The sequence below is a fragment of the Symphalangus syndactylus genome, chromosome 9 (genome assembly GCF_028878055.3).
Source record: "Symphalangus syndactylus isolate Jambi chromosome 9, NHGRI_mSymSyn1-v2.1_pri, whole genome shotgun sequence".
NCBI classification, from domain to species: Eukaryota; Metazoa; Chordata; class Mammalia; order Primates; family Hylobatidae; genus Symphalangus; species Symphalangus syndactylus.
Window position 1 is genome coordinate 20510663 of NC_072431.2, and position 24650 is coordinate 20535312.

At 39.4% G+C, this 24650-nt stretch overlaps 1 protein-coding gene across 15 annotated transcripts in view; it reads right to left on the reverse strand.

The window, feature by feature from the left end:
- The window catches only part of NPAS3 (neuronal PAS domain protein 3), an 879538-nt gene that overhangs the window by 39193 nt on the left and 815695 nt on the right, over positions 1 to 24650 (reverse strand). The gene's annotated exons all lie outside the window — the stretch shown is intronic.

A 24650-nucleotide genomic window follows, 5' to 3' on the forward strand; every position in this document is an offset into this window, starting at 1 on the left:
CAGGACCATAGGTAGAAACACTTCGACAAATTGTTAAGGGGCAAAGCAAGAAGGCTGAACTATACACATCTGATCAAATTTCATTTGATTCAGTTACTTTATTAAAGTCTCCTAGAGAAGGACAGAGGCCCACTGTACTACTGTGGAGGGGAACTTTTTTATTCCTCTATCACTTGATGTAAAGGAGGGGGGTGTCGCCCTTCATGGCCCCTTGAGGCCCCTCATGGCTTAGTGTCACTGACCTTGAGGGTAGAGAGGCAGTTCTTCTCAATATTACAGACGGCAATTGTATTTTCCAACAACATTATATAAAAAAAAGACTCAAAACTAGTCCCATGTCACGCAAGGAAGAAAAACTCCTACCCTACTCAGCACCACCCCAGGAAGAAGTACTATACTATATGGATGCACTTCCTTTAGAACCTCTGAGCTCTTATTAGAAAAGAAACAACATAAATATTTTCTATTTCCTATTCTTGCTTAACACCTTTGTTGAATGTGTGTTTTACTTAAATGTCCTGAGTTTCCCAACTAGTCTTGTTCTAAGTTAGTATTTAAACTTTGTTTCTCTCGAGTTTGCTAGCAGAACTTGGACACAGACACTAAACTGCAATAAATGCAACAGATATTCAAAGACAGCCATGTACCCCTCTGCTGAAGATGGTAGTCCTAGAGAGCATTGGGCTGCTGTGAGAAAATGTTAAGGCAGCCTCATGGAAGGATAGCCTCCCCAGTGTCCCCATTTAACTTCAAGGGCTCTAGGAGAATAAATGATTATATTTTGAGAATAAAGGAAAATGTGAAGCCAGCCACTCCTGTCTTCCTCAGCTTTAGAGGATGTAGAAGTAAAGACAATTGTCCATGTAGATGGGTAGACCGGCCCTAGGGAAGTGCAACTCTGCTGTCTCTTGAGCTGAAAATTTTTTAAAGAAGCCATCCCCTTAAAGGGGAAACCACAAATAATAGTGATTCTATTTCTTATAGTTAAAATTGTTTAAAGCAAACATGTGGGTCATATATATTTCGGAAAAAAAAACCTCCAATACTCCCCAAATTTAGATAAAAAATTCCTTAGTGATCAAACCTAAAAATGATCAGTTGCCAAGAGGCTGCAGTAGGTATCTGGAACTCTTAAAAAAAGAACAAAGAGACTTCTCTTAAGGCATTTTAGACACAAAGATGTGTAAGAAAGAAAGAATGCAGACTGGAAGCCAATATTCCTGTTTCCCTGGCATACTTGGGCAACATGTATTTCCTGTTTGATGGCAAAGACCTCCTTTCTCAGCATCTATTTTTTCATTGGGAAAGTGAGTGAGCCTGACTACACTGCATCTGAGGCCACCCCTTCCTTAGCAGGGTGTATTTGAATCCAATCTCTTTAAGCACAAAGCCTTGACCCATCACCAAACCCCTAAGCCTCTGCAACTTTCTATCTCCATTCTCTTCTTGGTTTACACTCTTTGCTAGGCACAGATGTTCTGTGTTTAATATTAATTAGCACAGGACATTTTCTTCCATGTTTCTTAAGCTACCCTCAGAACTCTATAATATTTTAAAAGGCTGTTTAATTCAACCCTATATTTCATCCTAAATGAGAGTAATTTCTAGTAACAATATGCCTCTCGAAATGTCTCGCTTTATGGAGCGAATGAATCCATAGCGGTGCCAAGTACCTCTTGTGTTCAGCATCCCAGAAAGGCCACAAGCAAGCTGGAGCTGGAAAGGGCCATGGAGACCACTCAGCCATCCCTTCCACATTAAAGAAGTAAAGACTGAGGTCTGGGCAGGTGAAATGTCCTGCCGGAGGACACAGGACCAGTCAGTGGCAGACACAAGAAGAAAAGAAGTCTCCTAATCTCTGGCCCAGCGATTTTGCTACTATTCAGTAGTACATTTCAGAGAACATATCCCCTTCCATTTTCTTCTTTTGTTTTCCCAAATGTGCTTATTTCTCTCTATATAAATGATTCGATCAAACTTAAGATTTTAACCTTCAAAAGACCCCATGGCACTGACACAGGTTATTATCTATTCAGCATATGCAATTCAAAGCACTCATATGACTTTTGTGCGTGTCACCAGCTCATTTGCTGCATTTGGTTTATTCAGCCATGATTAGAGATAGTCATTTACAGTCACACATTTGGAAACTCCTTAACAAGCTTCTAGCAGTTTCCTTTCAAAAGCTGTTTAAATAGATGAGGGTGTGGTGTCAGCAGCGACAGCAGTTTCCTCCATACCACTGATTCCCGCTGCTATTCGTATGTCTTTATCAGGATTTCCATTTTGTAGAAAGTCTTAAAAAAAGAGCCCCCAAACAAAGATGCACATTCCAGAGCCTGTAAGTCATCATTTCAGGAAGATTGACTCTAAAAATTAAAACTGAAACCACCACACTATAACCTGAAAGTTCCCTGAAATAAAAGTCCTCCCCCCCGCTTTTTATTTTAAAGAATACTTTTTGAAGTAATTGGCACAAAGACTGTTCTAGTGCAGATTGCTGCAAGTGTGCTCTTGGCAAGAACATCATAAGCACTAGAAAAACTTTAATATGCTCAAGAAGCCAAAAACAAACTGACATCAGGAACTCAAGTGTGGGAACAAACAGGGAAAAAAAAAGACAGCATCTCAATTTAATACAAACCTACATACAAAGGGACCAATTTTTATGATTCATGGTTTAGCATACAATGCAGTTGTCCTCTGAGTGAATATAGAGTAGTTATACATAAGAAATTAGAATTATCAATTCAGGAGAATTTCTCAAGAGTCCTTTTGGTATGTTATACTGCAACTATAATGCCTAAGAAACTACACATCAATGCATTAAATGAGATCAGGTTGGGATCTATTTAGAAAAGAAGAGTTTAAATTTGGAGAAGCATCTCTTTGATTTGACCTCTGGCGCAGACCTTTTGCAGGAAAACTCAAAATGAATAGCTTTACTTCTACCGTAGCCTGGCTTCCGGGGTCTTTAAAATATGTTTGAGTACATGTAGCATAAGTCGGGGGTGGAGAATTATTTTAGAAGGGTCTTCTATGTGGAATGAAATGGGAAGAATTCATCAAGTTTTGCACTGTGCAAGACACTCAATTCTCCCCACTCCCTCGAATGTAAGAACAAAAATATTTTTTAAAAATTTCCTTCCTTAAGTCATCTTCTTTCTATTTTATGGTAAAGATTCAAGGATTTGGAGATTTTCTGCATCTTTCTCCATCCACATTTCAAATTTATCCCTGATTGTGACCAACACTGACTTTACCCTGAAACTGAAAAGACTGTTCCATTTTCACAGTCGTGCTAAGTAAGATTTCTCCTGCAACCTCCTTGAGTTCAAATGTGCTATACTTTTTTTTTTTTTTTTTTTTTTCTGGGGAATGTTTGAAGTCCCCTTTAAAAATAATGCCTTGAGGATATTTTTCCCTAATACCATTTAAAGAAACTTGAAAGCATATGGCTCTTGAAGTGCACAGGGTTCTAATGAAGTAATCAGTGCCCTGCTCATATGCAGACTTCCACCAGGAGCTTTCAGATCCAGCCCAGATCAGTCTTTCGAATGAAGTCAAATTCTACAGAAACTCCTTTCCTCTCTCTGCCAGTGTAAAGGCTTAGTGAGCCACTGTGCTAAAGTGGTGACTTTCAACCTTTGAAGGATGGAAGGTGCTGGAAAGGTTGTGTTAGGATCAAAACTGTCAGTGGCCAAGCAAATCAATCTTGTAAGCTTGTAAGACAACTCAAGACAAATATTCCTCTGTAGTACACGTTCCGTCCATAGTATGGGAGGAGAAAATAAAGTTTCTTTATAGGGTTCTATTTGATGTAGTTCTTGGTAGCTCTATCATTACCTTAGGTGATTCTCCACACAGCCAGCGATGACTAAATAAAACAAAAACATGGGATATTAATGCACTTTCCCTGGAACTAGTACAACATGCTGTTCTCCTGCAGTTTTGCAATGGATTCTCCAAATCTATCATAATTAAAATCACACTTCTTCAGGCACAACCTCATTAGTGCCGAAATATTACATATTGTGCTATTTCCTTGGGATTTTAGCAAAACAAGTAATGATTCTTTTGATTATTAGAGAGACTTGTGCTATCATAATTGCCAAGTAAGTATGAAACTGTTTAAAATAACTGGAATCAGCACTTGATTTTTTTTTTTTTTAACTTCTTTGATTTAGGCAGACATAACCCCCAAAGGAGAGGCTTTAGGCAGGATGGACAAACTGACCCCACTCACCCACAATATCTGCTTTTCCATAACACTTTAGAAGGAAGGGATGAGGCGAGCAGTTGATTGACAGATGTATGAACTACTCACATTCAGGGGTGGGTGTCCTACTCTTTCCTGGTCTCTACGTGGTCAAATAATGTTTTTGAAGTGTCCAAATGATCCTATAGCATGTTGTGCACTTCTTCCAAACTACATAATTTCATTCATTCCAAAGTATCTTTGAGATTAATTTATTGCCAGGCGCTATTTTAGATTCTGGGGATACAGCAATGAAAAGGACAGATAAAGGGGGAAAGATGAGCTCTGATAAACATCTCTGGCTGATTTAAATGGCTGCTCTGGGGCCCCGAATAAAACTGGGAAAGCCAGGTAGGAGGGAGAAGATGGTAGCTCAGGAAGAAATGGTGTCAAGTAGTTGGATGTTGGATACCCTGTGAAGGTTGACTTGACAGCACTTGTTGATGTATTAGTTGTGAGGTGGCAGGTAAAGAGTGGAATGAAAGGATACTCTTAAGCTTTTGGCCAGAGGGTGGTACCACTTACTGAGATGGGAAGGGCAGGTGGATGGCAAAACATCTTGGGGTGGGTTTTGTTTTGGTCACCCTTAAGATTGAGAAATTGTCAACATTCAAGTGTAGATTCAGCTGGACTTAGAAGTTTAAGTGTACTAAGGAAGTCTTGCTATTTTTTCCCAATTTTATTCAGAAATCTTATATATGCTTAAATAAAAATCATTCTAGAAACTTTATCATATCCATTATGCTAAATGCCCTCGGCAAAATGGAGAAATTTGCGATGTGCATGTTGCTATCTTTGATTTCTTTTTAATCCACGTCTAAAAGGACAATCGGAAGTATTTTGTGATAAAACACACTACTCAGTCAGGACTAAAGACAACCAATAGCAGGCCAGGTAAATAATGACAATCTTCCATTATAGTTCTAAAGACTATGCAGCCTGCAAGCTCTTTTTACTAGACACATTTTATTTTTCCTATACTTTCTTAAAACATTATTTCCAAAGCACCTAGCTTTCCAAGTGAAGAAACAAATTCAAAATCCAGGGCTGAAGAATAAATCCATGTATTCCAGGTCACCTTCGGCTCCAGATATGAAAGTATACACAGCACTGTGTTTAAGAATGTTTCATATGAATGCTCTGCAATGGGGCAAGCACTCTCTCTAGGCCCTGCTACTTCCCATTTTGCCTGATCTCTGGGAGACATTTGAGTTTATGACCAGCAGAAAAGAAGACAATATGCAGAGCTTCCTCTTGACAGAATGTACTGGTAAATATTTAGAGAACATTGGTCCACTTCGAAAAGGCTTCCCTTTCAAAAACACTTCTGCAGGGTACTGTGGGTGGCACACTTTCCCAAAGCAATGACCTTCTCCCCATAGCTGCTGGAGGACTGCTATGTATGTTTGACTTCTTTAATCCCAATAAAGCAGCAAGGAGGGCTTAGGTGGTAATTTGTTTATAAGAAATCATAATAAAGCATCAGCAGTTTGAATGCTGTATAGAAAAGTGGGAGGGAAATTGTACAGAGGCAGGAGATCTAAACTTAGAAGTGGGCATTATGACAAACTTTTGGTTTATCTACCCTTGGAATCAATTTTGTCATTTTTAATTGACCGATTTTCCCTTGTTTGCTTAACATTTATTAATTGATTGTTATGCTCATGCAATTAATTCAAAAGCTGGCAAGTTTAACACAGAGAAATTAATTTTCTTTTACCAACATGCCACTTAAAATACATTTTTGGAAGCCTGGGTTACCAGGAAATTACCTTCAAATTAATCAACGAGGAAATTAGATGGTAGTGTCCCTTGACATCTGTCAATCCAAAATATGTCAGTTTTTTCCTTTTGTTTGAGTAGGCTTTTTCTGCTGAGTAAGGAATAAGAAAAACCTTGGATGTAATGTAGAACTACCCTGCATCTTAATAGGCGGAGAAAAAAAAGCAGTTCCTTTGTATAAATATGCAATGTTTAAATGAATATTATTTTTCATTGAGAAGAATTTGTAGGAAAGAGGTAAATTTCATTAGAGGACACAGAAATTAAGCTTCTTCCCTAAACAGTTCTTTGGCCGCTTTTCTTTCTTTTCCCCTATTTAAACCCTTAATAGGAGTCAACACTCTGCTAGGCCCTATGGGGCCAGCTTGTCCAGAAGTTGCACTCATTGGCCAAGCCCTGAATGAGACCTACAGAGGGATGCCCCATGCAGAAGTAGCAAAGAGGAGAGCCATCCTGACAAGGCACTAGGGCGAGCCTTTCAGGGAGGAGGCAGCATTTGAGTTAAATTTTTATGTGTGAGTAGGATTTGACTGGCATTAGGTTGGAGAACTATTATAAGCAAAAGCACAGAGACACAAAACTGCCTTTTGTGTTCAGAAATGGAGAGGAGTGCAGAGGACAAAGTGGAGTAGGTGGGGAGGTGCTGGAGGAGGTGAAGCAGGTTGGATTGTGGAATGCTATGAATGCTGTACAAAGGAGTTGTGACTTCATGTTACAAAGGGGGGACCACGGAAGAATTCTGAAGAAAGGATGATATGACTGCACCTGAGATTTAGGAAGAAAACTGTGAGAACATTGACTCATTCATTCATTCAGTGTTTAACCTTTATAAGGCACTGCTCTGTGCAGGCACTGAGGCATAATTACCAAGGAGCTCAGAGTCCATCTGTGTTGACCGGACGAGTGTGTACACGATCAGGGCTGTAATGGAAAGGTGAATAAAAGGAATGGCCTCTCCAGATGAGGGTAAAGAATGAATGTCAGTAGGATTAGTGTCCAACTGGTTACTCAGGCTTTAACCTTGGACCGCTCTTTATTTCTGCTAATGCTTCCATTTCATCAACATTCAAAGGCAGAAAAGGGGACTGCATCACTTCTCTTGGACTCATCCTTGATCCTCTTTCTCTCATTTTCCAGATCCAGTCAATCATTAAGACCTAGGAATGTTCTCTTACTTCTGATGGTATATCCATTCCAAGTGCCATTACTGTAACATAAATTCTTGAAATCTCACATCTGGACAATTGGGTGAGCAGCTGCCTAACCAGTCTCTTTCATTTTTTCCCCCATCTTATTTTTCCCCACTCTGGTCCATCCTGCATTTTACTATCAGATTCATCTTCCTAAAGTATCTTTAAGGAAGTAGACCAGGAGCTATAGGGTCTCCCTCATTTGCCTGTATAACTTTGGAGCAGCAGCAGGACCTCTATGAGCCTCAGTTCCCCATATGTCGAACAGCAGTGACCATCCTCTCCATTCCTGTCTTACACAATTGCTGAGAAAATTGAATGAGGTGGTGCATTTAAAAATACCTTGACAATGGTATAGCACCATGTAGATATCAAGTTGCAGCATTGTCACTATCACCGCTCAAGAGCCTTGATTGATTCTGGAACAAAATTCAGACCACTTAGCTCATCATGAAAAGCTTGTGTCCATTCAGTCTCAAGCTTCAGTCCCAAGCCAAGACAACTTGGCTTATCTTCTATGACTTCCTTCCCTGGACTCCAGATGCTTTGTCCAGCATCTCCTGAATCTGCCTTGTGTTTATCTTCTCCATATCTTTTCTCACATCACCCTTCAGACCAAGAATTCTTTCCCCATGCCCCACCATCAGTGGAAATAATATTCATTCTTCAAGGGCGATATCAAACCCTTTTCCTCTTCTTGGACACTTGAGCCCAGTGCTGTCCTCCTCTCTTTGAATTCCTACTATTGTCTTGGCTACCCAATCAGCACCTAGGTATGTACTACCAGGGATTGCTCTCTCGCTGTCTCTGCCTTTGTCTCTGACTCTCTGTTTTCCTCCTGATGGCACAGAATGCATCCTTTATTTCTCTGTGTACCTCATAGGACCAGACTACAGGATGACTGACTGCTTAGATGCTACATCTGTCTACTGCATGAAAGCTCACAAAGTTCTCAACTTTCTTTCTTTTAATCCTTACGATAGCCTCTAAGGTAGGTAGAGCACATATTAGTATCTCCTTTCTATAAATAAGGAGCTTGAGGCTAAGAGAGATGAAGTGTTTGGTTACAACTACACAGCTAAAATATAATTCTGACATTCCTCCAAGCTCAGTGCTCTCTTTCACAGACCTCCTTGCATCTCTTGCCACTCCCAATTGCTATTTTGATCCATCTGAGCAGTCTAAATCTGTCTGGTTCTCCCTTTTACTTCAAAAACCTTTCAATATAAGATTCCCTTTAGAAAACATATTAGTAAGATTCTTCTTGGGGGTCAGTTACTTCGTGAATACAACTGGGTACTACAAGAATCCACCCAACTGGGACTCCAGAAATTGTCCAGGGCATTCACTATGTAGTAGGTGGGTCTGGCTCATCTGGGCCCTCTTACCCTTTCTCCCTCAAGAAACTTATGATCTCTGTATTACTCATTACTGACTCTGATAAATCATTATTTCAATGCAAAGAGGGATACATAAAGCTTTCAATCACTAATAAAAAAATCAAACTCAAAGTTGGATAATTGCTATGGTTTGGGTATTTGTCCTCACCAAACTTCATGTTGAAATTAGATCCTCAATGTTGGAGGTGGGACCTAGTGGGAGGTGTTTGGGTCATGGGGGCAGAACCCTCATGAATAGATGAATGCTCTCCCTCTTGGGTGAGTGAGTTCTCACTCTATTAGATCCCAGGAGAGCTGGTTGTTAAAGACCTGGCACCTCCCACTGTCTTGCTTGCTTCCTCTCTTTCCATGGCATCACTGCACCTGCCAGCTCCCCTTCCCCGTCTCCCACAAGTGGAAGCAGACTGAGGTCTCACCAGAAGTCGAACAGATACAGGTGTCATGCTTCCTAGATAGCCTGCAAAACCACGAGCTAAATAAACCTCTTTCCCTTATAAAATACCCAGCCTCTGGTATTCTTTCATAGCAACATAGAATGGCCTAAGACAATAATATTATTAAATAACACCAGACAGCTAATCTTAACATTAACCTAAGTGAGCAACAATGACAAGGAGTCCTGAAAGGCCCACAGGCCCACCTGGTCTAGAGTGCAGCCTAATCACATCAGCCATGATTCATGGCCACTCCTATATAATCCTTTCCCCTGAGGCAATCCACAGATCCTACTGCAGGGATGGTGTCATAGTAGTAACTTTCAGCTATTTTCCTACTTTTATTTTATGAACATACCTTCTGCCTTTGCCCTCTTCAGAAATAAAATGGGTAATCTGAAGGCTTCTATTAAAAGTGGCTTTTCTTCACAAAAATAAATGTACCAATAATAGAAATAAAATGAGAAGATCAATTACCTGTGATAAACATAAGCTAAGCCAATACATTCTGAAATGCTAAAACCCTAGATTTTACAGTTATAATCCAATAAAGATAATATTGGATATTCATAGTCACTTAGAGTTTTCAGAATATTTTCACTCATATTATCTTACATTAACCTCATAATAACTCTATGACGTTTCAGGAGAGGTACTATTATCCTCTTTCAACAGACTTAGGCAGGCTAAATGAGTTCCCCAAGGTCAAATATATACCAAGTGGCAAAACAAGGACTAAAACCTACATCTGTTGATTCTAAGGCCGGGGCTCTCTGCATTCTACTGAGTTACCCAAAACAACAATATGTGTCTCCATTTGGCTAACTCTCACTGTCCCTGTCTAAAGATTTGTCCTGCTGTGTCTGTGGTCTCGTCTATGAGACATGTCATGGCATTTACCCCAAATAACTTCAAACAGTCCAGCGAGAAATGTAGATGCTTCAAAAAGGCCCCAAATAGTTTATTCTGTCAGGTGTACCTCACAATAGTCAAACACCATGTCTACAGGCTTTTCAGTTCTATGATTCTATGATGTTTAAGAGGGAAAGGGAGAAGAGAGAGAGAATCTTGATTTCATGGTATTTGTTCTTGGGGACTAAGGGCAGTAAAGATGCTGCACTGTTCTGTAAGATGGATTACCTGTTTGTACCTCTGTCTTTCTGGAAATTCAGTGGGATGGGGATGACGATGCAGATTCCTGGACTGGCATAAAATATTACCTGCACATTCCATTGAAGCCATGGTCTCCCTCTGACCATGCTACCGCCATAGAGCCAGCACTCTGAGCCTGACTCCAGACCACCATTCTTCCCCTGCTCCCAAGCATTCCGTGAACGTGAGGTCAGAGAGGAGAGGGAGCTGGGGAAGAAGGGAATGGGACTTCCTTGGCCTCCCTAGTAGGTGAAATGTGTTTTGAATGTCATCCATTTCCATATTCCTCTCCTCCCTCCTCTTGGCCAAAGGCTCTTACTCTGCTGTATCTCTTTTGATACCCAGGATTCCAATCACACTTTATTCCATCCTTCACACTCCACCTATTAGTGCTCAGTTTTAAAGAATATCAGGGAAAAAAGCCCTCTAATATTAGACAGCAATGCTTTACTGCAGTACAGATCACTGTCTGTCTGTAATGCAGCTTCTTTCATTCACCCAATTCTTTCTCCAGCCGCCACCCCCGGGGGGTCGCAGGGCACCTCCGAGCGGATGTTTCTCCTGCTTTTCATCTCACTGGTTACCTTATTTTCCTAACAGGCCCAGGCACCAACTACTCTAGGGAAACTGATTTTCCTCTTTACAACTATCTGAACAGAGGATTGCTACATCTCAACCCCTGGGAGCTTCTTCTGTGCTGAGGGTCCCTTAAGCCCCTGGCACTGGGAACTGTGGGAGGCCAAGCTTCAGGCATGGCTAACTTAGGAAAAGAGAGCTCCATATTTTGTTGCTCTTGTAGCATGGACATTTGCCCATACTTTGGTGGGAGGGAAAAATGAGAGGGAACAAATTTGGGAAATAAAAGCTTAGGAAAAAATAGATCACTTAATTTCCCCAAGAAGAGTTCTCATAGTGTTTGCCTGTTGTAGCTGCTGAAGTCAGATCAAGGAACCAGTAGATTTTTCTGGGTATATATTTTCTTGCTTTGTAGGTTATTGGCTGCATGATCTGATAAAAGCTGTGACTAAATGAACCCTACGATTTGTATTCCCACAGCCACAAGTGTATTGGCTACTTCTTTTCCCCCCCTCTTTGGCTCTGGAAGGTTCATTACTTACAGTTACTGCAGAATCAATCTGAACTGGCCAAAATCAGTGATGGAATTTATAGCATAATAAATGCCCTGCCACACAAATGCAGTTACACATGAAAGGTTTGGGAATGTTCTTTTGAGCAATCCTTCTACATTGTGGAGTGTACATTTTTTTTTTTATCAATTTAACAGAATCATCTTAAGCATATTTTGAGAAGTATAATCCTGACAGCTACAGAGCAGATTTTCCCTGAGGCAGGTATTGTTGCAGAAAAACAATATTATTGATAAAAATCTTAGCATATTGGAACATGGAAGGGAAACTAAATACGTCTTTTTCATTCTTCACACCAATCCTTTAGAGCTCCATTTTCCAACCTCACACTGCTTTCCACTTTCTCTTTGAATTTTTATTTTTGTAAAAGTGTTTTAACACTTCTCGAAGCACACTAATGAACTGTTCTTTAAGAAGTATCAGCCGTACCAAAGTTGGCTTTGAGAGGCAGGCAGAATTTGAAGTGCACTCAAAAGATAATGCACAGATTGGGGTATCAGTGATTTTCCTTTTTAAAAGTCAGCAAGTTAAAAGATTACATTGGTATCTGGCCCATTTTTCTTGCTAAGTGCCCATATTATGGGTGAATCCTGTTTTACAGCATTCTGATACACGGAGAGTTGGACTTGAGAGTGAAACATTGAAAAAAATATCAGAAAGACAGATGGTAGGCCGTCCTCCCCAAAACTCAATTTCATATTATGCATGTGATTGCTAATAGGCAAGCACTAAAAAACAATTTTCCTTGACGTAGAAGGGCTGATAAATTGTCAACATAAAGTTAGACTGTGGTTGCTCCAGTGATCGAAAGCTCGTCTGTGAGTTTGGTCCCATCAAAGTCAGCTTCTTACAACCGTATCAAAATTTATGAATGCATATGTCTATAAAGTGACTGAAAACAACCCATAATGCATGTTTGTTTATTGTGCATCAGCTCTGTGTTGCTTTAGTACATGCAAAGAGCCCAAACAAACACCCAAACCCAACTTGGTCCAGTTCTTTTTTTTAGCTTCTGCATATGAAAAAGAGCCAAGAGTCAACTGGGGATGATGTCCCCTTCTATCCTGAGATCTGACTTAAACAAAAATATCTACTCTTAAATGGCTCTTGCGTGGCTTGGGAGTGTACTCCATGGGGTTACACTAGCTTTATGGTGACAGAAATATGCGCATTTGAGAGCAGTTGAGAGCACTGATTATCTGGAAAAGAAAAAGATGTTTGAGAAAGAAAAAAAATAAAATAAAATCAAGCAGCTGAAAGCAACTCAGCTCATGATCTGCAATACAAAGCACCAAAGTTTCAATATTATATTTTATAGAAAGGTAAAGCCTATGCAGATGCTGCAAAAATATTTAGAAAGAAAGGGAGAGGTTTTCTTTGTGAAAATTACGTTTTTTAAAAAGTAATCATTCAATCCAGGAATATAAAGGTTTATTTTTTGGGGAGAAGGAGAGAAAGGGGTGAAATTTTGCTACTATTGAAAATCTAGTAGTCATATACTGTATTTGATTTTTTTAAAAAACACATAACTTTGAATATTTGCATGGTTATGAAACTCATATTTTGTGTCATCACTTACTGTTCACTTGAGAACTGTTGTTTTAATTGCAGATCAGTTGTAACTAATGTGACATGCACAGATCTTACTGGGACAAAGGGATTGGGTACTCAGACAACACTGTTTACAAAGGTTGCTATAATTAGTAGAAATTCTGAATAGCCAACCAAAATCAGAATTAAGTGAGTTGAAGAACAAATACAATTTTTCTAATGAGAGACAGTTATCATCTTGAAAGGTCAGGGGTTTTACTAAATGGTATATTCAAGGGAAACTGTAGGCTGCCTGAAATGTAGGTTTTGCTTATATTTTACCAAATACAGAGACATTTCTAATAATCCAGATACCTAATGGTGTGTAGACCAAGTGCTAAGTGATTGAGGTCTATGCAGTGCTTTGTATCTCTGATGCATTTTGCAATGCCAGCTTTCAGTGCATACAGGTCTTAGTTTTTTTCCCTTGAGTTACTGGTTCTAGGATCAGATTCCTCTTCTCCAAATGTCTATTTATATGAGCAGTGTGAGATTAAGGGGAAAAAGTCCCTGCACTCATGTTGGCAGAATGGTAGAAGGAAAAATGAATGGAGAAAATTCCAAAAGGAAAGATTTAATGACTTGTTTAAATGGATATACTTACTCTCTTACCTAATAGGCTGAGAGCAACCTTCATGTTCTACTTGTTAGAAAATAATGCTCTTTCTCCTACAATAATTCCAAAAAATTTTGTTGACATGAAACACTCTTAATCTTCATCCTTGTGACCCCAAACACTGATTAGCCCATGGGGCTGGCATTACACCACGTGAAGGTTCCTACTCTTATCTACATATGCCAGCTCAGCTTAGATATCTTTATTCCTGATACTCAGATTTCTTTCTGCTCACTATACTTGATGTCTTCATCTCTTTACTGATACCATTCCCTCTGTTTAGAGTTCCCTTCCTTCATATCTCTGTAGGTGAGCCTATCCCTTAAGAGCTGGCTAACATGATGCTGTCTTTGAGATCCTCTCCTTTTATTCCAGACAGAATCATTTGCTTTATCCCGTTGCCCTTGGAACATACCTCTATTATAGCACATATCATATTACCTCATTATCATTTCTTCGTGTGCCTGCCTAAGTCTAGACTCTGCTCTCTGGATCAAGGACTCTGTTTTATCCATCTTTGTCTTCCCAGTACCCAGTACAGTGTATAATACACAACAGGTACACAATCAGTATTGACCACATGATTGAGTGAAATCAATTCCTAAATACTTTGAACAAAGTGTGATGTTGAAGAATGAAAGTTATAGATCATTCTTGGTTACACTAGACTTCTCCTTTGTTTTCTCAGGTTATTACAAACTGAGAAAGTGTGTTTTCAAAAAACTTTCCATTATGTAGAAGTAAATAAAGCTTTGGGAAAAAAACTACATTCTAAAACTCTAGTTGGAATATGTAAAATTAGTTATTTCATATCAGTCTGGAAGGAACTGAAGTAGATAAGCTCTAGGGTCAGCATATGCCTTGTTCAGCTTTCTTTAAAAGCATGGGGAGTAATAAAGCTCTCCATTTTATCTTCAGTGAAATAATACTGCTGAAATATCACCTCATTTTTGATGTCAGTGATGATTTCTTCTTACCTCCATGATGTCAAAAGGGAATTATTATTATTAGAATGACAAAGTACTAATGATGCTGTAAAAAAAAAAAAAAAAAAGGAATAGCTGAAATCATCATAACCCAAGCATCCAACATATCCCTTCTTGACAAAGCCTCACTGTTTGGTACTTTGAACGGAGTCACTCTGCAATATCACAGCTGTGTAAATTTTTTTCTAAGCAGGAAGTAAATCAAGAGCAGGTGCCTATGAATTTTCACTAGCAGAGTACCATCCTTTAAACATTTTTTAGGACTGGATGGCATGATTAGGATGTGTGATTTATGAATGCAAGAGAGAAAAGATTCTCTGGGGGCCAAAATGTCTCCTGGGGTCTTGTGACACATCTCCACTGATGTTTTCCCCAAGAAGAGGACCACTGTGTGGAGAGGAAGATTGGACAACGGCCTCTCTAGGCTTTGCAATCTGTCAGCACTCTGTGGGACAGTGGTGGTATGGTGTGTTGGTTCTGGGCTTCACTCCGTTTTTCACTTACTGAGTGCTCTGCGTCAATCTGTGTCTACTTTAGGGTTCTCAGAGTGCATGAGAACCTGGAGGTGCTAGGCACTGCCACCTTTGTATCCTAGAGATCAAATCCACAGAGCTTAACGTTCCTCTGCTGTGCCAAGGGGCTTGGGATCTGGCCACTATGAGTTGTTGGGCAAATTGCATCACTCTCTATATCATTTCAGTATAAAGAAAAGACACATTTCATAGAGAAGATAGTAATTGATAATAAAAAATTCAAGAATATTTTACATTCCTATTATATTTTTCTTTGAGGAGTTTGACAATTCTAATACTGTTAATTCCACTAATCATAGAAGAGCATTTACCCAAGACTCAACTGCCTATGGGGCTATTCTAGGCAGGTTAAATATTTCAAGTCCCTAAAACTGGAAACGTACACCCATTTCAGACAACACTGGCATAGGTATTCACCAATAAGCCAACTGCAAATAATTAGAGAAGAAGATAGATAAATTTAAAAAGAACATGATGCTGTGTGTTATTTGGTATAAATAGAGGGGTGAGTATATATTGTGTTTAAAGTTAGTGAGGAAAAGAAATTTGCCACTGTTTATGGAATAAGGCAAAGGAGTATTTCTCTCTAATCACTATTATTTTTTGTCTTCAGTTGAGGATATAGATTAATTTCTGAGACTGGTTGGTTTTAGTCCATCCATAGTCTAAGAACAAGGTGCAAAAGTTCACTGACCCCTCCCTAAAAATTACAGACTCCTTCCCAGACCTCTTTTTCCCTCACGGCGTTCATTTGATTAAATGTTTCCTAGAATATTTCAGATTCTCAAACTAGCCTTGACCACGAGGCAATATGACAGTTCTTGGTGACTCTGAATGACCCTTTGGGAACTTCTGGGCAGACTTTAATTTCCCTCTTCCCAGAAATCAGGGGCTGTTCCTGGATAAGCCAATCCTCTATTCCATTTTACCCAGAATGTCTCAAAGGGGCTAAAGCACAAATGCACAGGGTGGAGCTCAAGGGTAGGTACTGTCAACCAACCATCAATGACGAATGAACATCAAAGTCAATTGTTTGCTTTGTTTTCATCAAGGAAATAGAGGCCCAGGATAATCAGGCTGTTTGTCCGACATTGCAGAGCAAGTAAGAAGCAAAGTGCTGGTAGTGGGATGAAATTTGTTTGACTCTCCCCACCAGGTGTGCCCCTATTAAGGCACTCTGTTTTTCATGACTTCTACAAGGAATCATGAGTTTGAAGGACATTTGACAAGGGGCTGTTGAGGACTGTTAATATATTCAAAACTACCAAGTAATAATCAAGTATCTCTTGATTGTACTTCCAGAGCTCTAGCCCCTAGAATTGGGTACAAGTGGGGTACAAGTTAAATACACGTTGATTTTTTAAAAACTGAATATGATAGCATGAAAAATATGTCATAGAATGTGTCAACCATTAGTGTAGGCTTTTTAAAAAGAAAAGTTATAGTATCATCTTATCCTTATCATCAGGGCCCCAATACCAAAAAACTTGTATAATTCCATTGGCTACATATTCTCATCTTTAAACTTCTTTTAAAGGGACTAGAACACTGACTCAAGGAAGATGTAGAACACTGACCCAAGAAAGAAATATGTTCTGGCTTAGTACAAATCATGTCTAATATTTACAAATTCATTCATTTTTTAAAAAACAAATGTTTATATTGAATTTCTACTGTGTGCCTGAAACTGTTCTAGGAATTTCCCATTATACTGTAGTAGGGGAGGAAAACTATGTACAAATACACGTATAAAATAGTGTCAGGTTGTGTTAAGTGTGATGAACAACAGTAAGGAGCAGGATAAAGCAGATGATGGGGTGCAGAAGGAACACTTGATATATTGTAGATGGGGAGGTGAGGAAAGTGATGTTTAAGCAGAAATCGAAGTGAAATGCAGGTGTGACCCATGGGAATATCTCAGGACAATATATACTTTAGAGAGAATAAAAAGCAGATGTGAAAGCCCTGATGGAAGGGATATGTAAATGCTGCTATAAGTCAAGGAATAACTTTTGTTTCTGTAGACAATTGCCCAACTGTGAGCCAAAAGTGATGCTTCCAACATGGCCACTTAGAGATATCCATTGCTTGCTGGTAGTTCAAATAAAAGACACACACCTGCCCAGGCAGCAGCCCAAAGCTTCTTCCCTAGATGTAACTACAGAGGATTGAGAATTTGATTACACAGATGATTCTTTTGTTTAAATAAGAGTCTTATTACTCAAATCACGTTGTGATGAAGTCATTCTTTTCATTTGATGGTGGGATGCGGGGCATCCCTAGAGGGATGGGACAGATAAAATTGGTCCCTTGTCCCCTGGAAAGTCACTACAATGGAGCTATCAGCTCCAGAATCCTGGCTCTCTTCTTTTACTTAGAATGAGTCAGTAGAAGGCCGGGCGTGGTGGCTCACGTCTGTAATCCTAGCACTTTGGGAGGCCGAGGTGCGTGGATCATGAGGTCAGGAGTTTGAGACCAGCCTGGCCAACATGGTGAAACCCCATCTCTACTAAAAACACAAAAATTAGCCAGGCATGGTGGTGGGCATCTGTAATCCCAGCTACTCAGGAGGCTGAGGCAGGAGAATCACTTGAACCCGGGAAGCAGAGGTTGTAGTGAGCTGAGATAGTGCCACTGCACCCCAGCCTGGGCAACAGAGAAAGATTCCATCTCAAAAATAAATACATAAATAAATAAAAAAGAATGAGTAGATAGAATCCCCTAAGGAATGTTGCATACTACCTCTCAGGTGCAGCAGGGTTCAAGCCACAGGGGCAGTTTGCCTTCCCCGCAGGTTCAGTTTCTGGAATATAGATGGTCTAATCAAACAATGGAGACTTACGGGTTATATAGGAGCCTTAGAAGCTCCATTTATTCCAGAGATCAACAACCTCAAATTGGTCCTTTCCCTACTTCATTTCTTGTATTAAGGGCTATATTAGTCTTCCCATGATGCTAAATCAATTCCAAAGAAAACCATTTGGTATGTGCTTCTTTTGTTAAAGGAACAGATGACATATTTCAGTCATATTTTGTCCCTTATAATGAAATCGATATTCAGGACACTTAAGCAAGAAGAAATTTCCCAGAAATAAATGCATTTTCTATATTTGGAAGAAATCATTTATTATTCTAGAGCTCATATAACTTCCAGGAGATAATCTGAAATATTACTGATGAATTACTACTTTTCATAGGTACAGGTGCATCTGCAGAGGTGTAGAAATTAAGGTTTTGTATAGTCTAGATTTACCTCTATACATGAAATTTCACATGTAGACATGGATTGTATGTGTTCACTATGGGCCAGGCATTGTGGTAAGCACTTTACCTTCATCTCATTTTATTTCACAATAGCCTTATGAAGACAGTTGTATTGGTACTCATTAATCCAGATGCTTAAACAAGTTAAATAAAAGTCACAGAGCCAGGAATGCAGGACTAAGTTCCAATCCTCAGCTGTCTGATGTCACAGCTGCTCTGGTTATCACTCTTCAGTAGAGTAATTTTGAGATAATAAAGGTCAAACGGTAACATACATTCCTTGTTTTCTGTTTTATTGTGTTTCACATTATTGCACTTTCCAGAGACTGTGGTTCTTTTCTGGTCTGGCTCTGTCACCTAGGCTGGAGTGCAATGGCATGGTCATGGCTCACTGCAGCCTTGAACTCCTGGGTTTGAGTGATCTTCCTGCCTCAGCCTCTTAAGTAGCTAGGACTATAGGAGTGTGCCACCATGCCTGGCTAAGTATTTTTATTTTTGTATTTTTGTAGAGAGGGGGTCTTGCTGTTTTGCCCAGACTGGTCTTGAACGCCTGGGCTCAAGCAATCCTATTGCCTCAGCCTCCCAAAGTGCTGGGATTACAGGTATGAGCCACTGCACACGCTCTAGATACTGTGCTTTATACAAATTGAAGGTTTGTGGCAATCCTGCTTCAAATAAGTTCATTGCTGCCATTTTTCCAATAGCATGTGCTCACTTCCTCTCTGTATCACATTTTGGTAATTCTTACAATATTTCAAACTCCATTATTATTTGCTTTTTTGGGATGGGGTCTCACTCTGTTGTCCAGGCTGGAGTGCAGTGGCGCAGTCTCAGCTCACTGCAACCTCTGCCTCCTGGGCTCAAGCAATCCTCCTGCATCAGCCTCCTGAGTAGCTGAGACCACAGGCAGGCACCACTATGCCTGGCTAATTTTTTTGTATATTTGGTAGAGACAAGGTTTCACCATGCTGCTCAGGCTGGTCTTGACATCCTGAGCTCAAGCGATCCTCCCACCTTCACCTCCCAGAATGCTGGGATTACGGTGTGAGCCACCACGCCTGGCCCAAAGTTCATTATTAGTATACCTGTTATAGTGATCTGTGATTAGCGATCTTTGATAGCACTATTGTAATTGTTTTGGGGTGCCACGAATCATGGTTCAAATAAGAGGTGAACTTAATTGATAAATGTTGCGTGTGTTCTGACTGCTCCAATGACCAGCTGTTTCCCCAGTCTCTCTCCCTCTCCTCAGGCCTCCTTATTCCCTATGACACAACGATATTGAAATTAGGCTAATTAATAACCCTAGCATGGCCTTTAAGTGTTCATGTGACAGGAAGAGTTGCACATCTCTAACTTTAAATCAAAAGCTAGAAATGATGAAGCTTAGTGAGTAAGGCACATTGAAAGCTGAGATTGGCCAAAAGCCTCTTGGTGCCAGTTAGCCAACTTGTGAATGCACAGGAAAAGTTCTCGAAAGAAAATAAAAGTGCTACGCTAGTGACCAAACAAATGATAAGAAAGTAAAACAGCCTTACTGCTGTTATGGAGAAAGTTCCAGTGTTCTGGATAGAAGACCAAACCAGCCACAATGCCAAAACCTAATCCAGAGCAAGACCTTATCTCTCTTCAATTCTATGAAGGCTGAGAGAGATGAAGAAGTTGCAGAAGAAACAGCGGAAGCTAGCAGAGGTTGATTCATGAGGTTTGAGGAAAGAAGCCATCTCCATAACATAAAAGTGCAAGATGAAGCAGCAAGTGCTGGTGTAGAAGCTGCAGCAAATTCTTCAGAAGATCTAGCTAGGATCATTGATGAAGGTAACTACATTAAACAACAGATTGTTAATGGATACAAAACAGCCTTCTGTTGGAAGAAGATGCCATCTAGGATTTTCATAGCTAGAGAGAAGTCATCAATGTTTAGCTTTAAAGGATAGGTGGATTTTCTTGTGAGGAGCTAATGAAGCTGGTGACCTTAAGTTGAAGCCAATGCTCACTTATTCTGGAAACCCTAGGGCTTTTAAGAATTATGCTAAATCTACTCTGTCTATGCTTTAGAGATAGAACAATAAAGTCTGGATGACAGCATATCTGTATATTATCATGGTTTACTGAATATTTTAAGCCCACTGTTGAGACCTACTGCTCAGAAAAAAATACTCCTTTCAAAATATTACTGTTCACTGACAATGCACCTAGTCATCCAAGAACTCTGATGGCAACGTACAGGGGGGTCAGTGTTGTAAACATGCCTGCTAACACAGTATCCACAATGCAACTCATAGATTAAAGAGTCATTTTGACTTTCAAGTCTTATTACTTAGAAACCATGTTTTGTAAGGCTATAGCTGCCATAGATAGTGCTTCCTCTGATGAATCTGGGCAAAGAAAATTGAAAACCCTCTGGAAAGAATTCACCATTCAAAATGCCATTAAGAACATTTGTGATTCATGGGAAGAGGTCAAAATATCAACATGAACAGGAGTTTGAAGTGTATTCTAACCCTCATGGATGACTTTGAGGTGCTCAAGACTTCAGTGGAGGGAATAACTGCATATGTGGTGGAAATGGGAAGAGAACTAGAATCAGAAGTAGGGCTTGAGGATGTGACTGAATTGCTGTAGTCTTGTGATGAAACTTAAATGGATGAGTAACTGCTTCTTATGGATGAACAAAGAAAGTGGTTTCTTGAGATGGAACTTACGCTTGGTGAAGATGCTGTGGCCATTGTTGAAATAACAAAGGATTTAGAATATTCTATAAAGTTAATTGATAAGGATTTGAAAAGATTGACTTCAGTTTTGAAAGTTCTACTGTAGGAAAAATATTATCAAACATCATTGCGTGTTACAGAGAAATCTTCATGAAAGGAAGAATCAATCAACGTGACAAACTTCATTGTTGTCTTATTTTTAAAACCTGCCACAGCCACCCCAACCTTCTGCAACCACCACCCTGATCAGTCAGCAGTCATCCACATGGGGCCAAGACCCTCTACCAGCAAAAACTTCGCTGAAGGCTCAGATGATTGTTAGCATTTCTTAGCAATAAATTATTGTTAAATTAAGATATGCACACTCCTTTTTAGAAATAATGCTGTCGTACACTTAATAGACTACAGTATAAACCTAACTTTTATCTGCACTGGGAAACCAAAAAATTCATGTGACTCATTTATTCCCACATTTGCTTTATTGCCATGGTCGGAACCAAACCTGCAGTATCTCCAAGATATGCCTGTATCTGGAAACCTTTGATTTCTGTAAAGAGTTTAGTAACTGCTATTTCAGACCAGCAGGTCAAGAGATTACCTTAGTGAAACAGAAATGTGGGGTCTCTGTCGCGATTGTTAGGGCATCTCGGCATGTTAAGGAGTGCAAGGCCTGAAGAAAAATGACTCGTGCTTGCGTTTGTTTTTTAGTTCTTAGGTCTGTTTTACAACTCATTGTAATAGGCCAAAGTCTCATAATAGTGATAATTATATAAATAAATCTATTAGGTTGAGAAGGTATTTACAGAGGCATTAACAATAACTTTTAGGAGCATTAGGTGGTTAAAAGACATTATGTATAGGAAAGTTTGTTACTTTTTTCATCTACAATGTCATTTTCAAAGTGATCATCACTTTTGTTATTCATAGCTAGCAAAGGTTCAGAAAACTGATCTGAAAAGATACAGCATTAGTCAGAGAAGAGATGCTGTAACCTCCCCTACCTGCTTCCTGAAATCTCTGTAGTGGAAAATGAAGGATCTTTAAGTTAGCAACATACTTGGGCTGCAGTCACTGACATACTTAGAATTTAAAGACACTTCCCAGAATGGCTAGTGATTATGTCTCTAGTTGGTAAAATAGCTAGCTGATTAGTCCCAGCGGAAATGACATATCCCAAGCTGGAACTACTGTCATGCCTTGGTAATGGGAAATAAATTCTTTAAGATCAGAAACAATGTCGGCTGTATTTAAAATGACACTGGAAACCACGCTGTAATGGACAATTGTGCAGAGGTGTGCAGAGACTAAAACGAGGTAATAGGATTTTAAAAATTTGATTTTATTGGTTCTCTCCTCTATTTGCATTTTTCATCAGGATAACCTCTGCCTGTAAATTCCACCCTGGAAATTTTTTCTCCTTCAATTTATCTTGAGTGTCGGGGTTGACTGAAAGGCAATAAATGCATAGCCTTAGACACCCTGAATGGGTTGACAGAATTTTTGGTCTCTGAAAATTCACCTATTGATTTGACAAGACAGTTACATTTTGCACAACTTAGAATGCTGTAGTCATCATTTCAAGACAACACAAAACTGAAGCAAAAGGCTTCAGGAGAAGCACTGGTATGTCTGGACACCTGGAACATCTCTGAATCTCAGATAAGGAAGAAACATCCAGGTGGCATCTAGTCCATCCACACTTGTCTGGGAGGAGGAGAAGACTCCTGGCTGATGAGTTCAGTGTATGCTCTTAGAATTCTCCAGAGAAGGACCATTACCACATTGCTCCCTACATTAGTGCTGGGCATACCTCTAGGCTATACTTTTCCTGGTATGATTAAAACTCCATAAGAATCGGCATTCTTATTATGTCACATATTCTTAGCAATCTCTGAGAAATCATAGAGTTTTTCCAGAAGACAAGATATTGGCAAGTATTGTCCTAATTTTCAGAAAGAGAGAGCCTCGAAATGTTTATATCCAGAAAAAAAAATTCTTCAAAGATATTTTAACAAACAGTTGTGATCACCAGAGGCTAGCATGAAGTCATGATAAATAAGTGATGCTAACGTGACTCATTTCTCATTTTCTGAATGGAATCTTCAACTGATGGCTAAAGGGAACACTATGGACCCAGTATGTTTCAGTTTTAGTAAAGCACCGATAAAGATTTGCAATATCCTTGTAGGCAAGATGGAGAAATGTGAGCCAGATCACAGTACAATCGTTTGGGTTCATAGCTATTCCAACAGTCACATGTAAAAGACACTGATGTTAACTAACAGGATCTCTAGCGGTACGCCACAGGGCTTGGTACTGTCAACATTTTTCATTGGTATATCGGAAAGAGAGCATGCAATTCAATTAAATCAACATTTATTGAGTGACAACTATGTGCAGCATACTGTGCTAGGTGCTGAGGGAAGAAAACAGGATAACAAAGTACCTAGTATCCAGTGTTGGGTATTGGAAAGAAGGCTTTTGAAATTAGAAGATCTGGATATTTCTCAGTCTTGCCATTTACCATTTGTCTGACTTTAGATAAGTCAGTTTGTATTTCTATGCCTCCATTTTACTTATCTTCAAGATTGAGGAAACAGAGATAATTTCCTAAAATAATTATTGTGAAGTTCAGATGAAATTATATGAAAGTACATCATAAAATGGAAAAAAGATGCCTAGCTGAGCCTGTGTTATCTCACTTTATCTGTAGGAAACTTCTTTGGTTTAGGTACTATTAATAGCTTCATTTTACAGGTAAGAAAATGAGGCAGAGAGAATGTAAGTAAAATCTCAAAATGCTATTTTAGCACAGAAGAGAAGGGATAATTTTACTTATATGCATTAGGGGAAATGAAAAAATAAGTGATATTTGAGTGGGGCCATACTGGTTGAGTAAGAGTTTTCCAGGTGAAAGTGTGGCAGAAAGGCATTCAATGTGTATCAACACTGGATGGATAAATGGGAGGGAGAAATGAGGAGGAAGGAAAGGGCTATTGTGATACCGATGGAATATGTTCTGGAAGATGCACTAACTTGGTTTCTTAATAAGTGCTGAAGATATCATACTGTTAAATAGGGTTTTGTAACCTGCAATCAATGGATAAAATGATGCAAAATGAACTTACCTTGGGAGAGGCTCTATAGATTTTATCAAATCTTTAAAGGGCTCTATGATACCCCAAATAAAACAAATCTGTTAAAATTTCGCGTGCACCTTATTCCACAGAGCATATGCAACTATGAAGTTTTAGTAACAAGAGAAGTTTCTAATTTAAAAGACACCTATATTTGGGCTTAGAGAAGGCAAAATAATTTTCTTTAGCTAATTAGCACCTTCTCGTTAACTCTGTAACTTCATGTTTAGATGCAGATGTTCTTAAAGCTAGAGTATATCAGCGATCCTAATAAACTAGTGAAACTACCAATTATTTTTTCTTTAGAATTCTTTATGTCATAAAGGAGGCTGGGTAGGATTTCAGAAGTCATTTAGTTTAGTACCTAGCTACAGGTAAATCCATGCCCAAATCATCCCAGATGAGGGACTATTTTTAAGAATCTTGAGTTCTTGCATCCTCCCTCC